Genomic DNA, 1,588 nt, shown 5'->3' with positions numbered 1-1,588 from the left:
CATCTATGTTTATATTCAGCGGGTTAGAAACACGTTTTTTCTAATAGTTGCGTTTGGATATTCCTGAGCGAATGGGAGTATAGATTGTGTTGAGAAATATCTGGCTCTAAAGCAAAAAATGAGCTATCTAGCAGAATGATTGTCAAGGTGTATATTCAACTTACAGAGTTAAGCTGATGTGTGAATGTATCTGTTCAGAAACCCTTTCTTTGGAGAATGTAGAAACAGATATTTCCAGCCATATACAGGTATATAAGAATTAGCAGTGAGATCGCATCTAAAACACAGGACAAACGTATATTTAAAACTGCTCTGCTCTGTGTTCGTTTAACTTAGGAAGTTGCATCTATGTTTACATTCAGTGAGTTAGAAACATGTTTCTTCTAAAAGCTGCGTTTGGATATTCCTGAGTGAATGGGTGTATAGGGTGTATTGAGAAATATCTTTCAGTAAATCAAAGACGGAGCTACCTAGCAGAATGATTGTCAAGGTGTATATTCAACTTACAGAGCTAAGGTGATGTGTGAATGTATCTGTTCAGAAACCTTTTCTTTGGAGAACGTAGAAACAGCTATTTCCAGCCATATACAGGATTAAAAGAATTAGCAGTAAGATTGTGTCTAAAACAGGAGAAATGTATCTTTTAAACTGCTCTGCTGTGTGTTTGTTCACCTTAGGAAGTTGCATCTATATTTAGATTCAGCGAGTTAAAAACATGTTTCTGGAGGGACGATCCAAGATGGCCGTTTAGGAACAGCTGAGGATTGCAGCTCCCAGTGAAAGCGCAGAGGGTGAGTGGATGCCGAGTTTTTATTGCCCACAGACTAGGAAATTCCCAGGCGGAGGAGGTATATGGTCGCCAGCACGACTGTTTCGGACAGCACGGCTGTGCCGGCTGGCGCCACTGATTTGCCCTGCACAGCTGCTTTGTCGGAGCCCCGGAGCCGCGGTTCTCCATACAAAATACACCGGTCTGGGTGTCCTTTTGGCTACCGATTGGAGCCACGGGAAGTCGCACATTCGCCAGTTCAAAAAGGGGACTGAGCAGAGAACCAGGACAGTAGATTCCAGGGCAAAAAAAAAAACTGCAACAAACCTCAGTGCTGCTGTTTAAGCCAGCGCAGCGAGTGGCTGCAGGGGAAAACAAACAGACCCTGGTGCCTCTTCAACAGGCGACTGGAGCACCAACATAAAAAAGGCTCTGAGGCAGGGAGCCAGGCAATCAGGCTCGGCTGGCCCCACCCCCACAAAAGAACAGCAACCAGAAACTCTGGATTGAGAGTTTCACAGCAAACGCAGCTGAACCCGGGACGGTTCAGCTCTGTGGGGGAGGGGCGTCGGCCATTACCGAGGCAGCCAGCCATTGCCAAGGCAACCTGCCACAGCAAAGAGAGTCCGCCTCAACAGAGGCAGGCCACCATCGCCAAAGCAGTTCTAACTACACCCATATAAACAGGACTTCAGGGAAGTACACTCAGCAGCGGGGAGGAGTTCACAGCAGCTCAGCAAAGCTGCTATAGGCTGACAGTGACTAGGCTGCCTCCTTGCTGGGCTGGGCAGGTCTGAAGGAAAAAAAAAAAAAAAGAAG

Source organism: Cebus imitator, unplaced genomic scaffold (assembly GCF_001604975.1).
Source record: "Cebus imitator isolate Cc_AM_T3 unplaced genomic scaffold, Cebus_imitator-1.0 Scaffold386, whole genome shotgun sequence".
Lineage (NCBI taxonomy): Eukaryota > Metazoa > Chordata > Mammalia > Primates > Cebidae > Cebus > Cebus imitator.
This window is presented reverse-complemented; position numbering follows the sequence as displayed.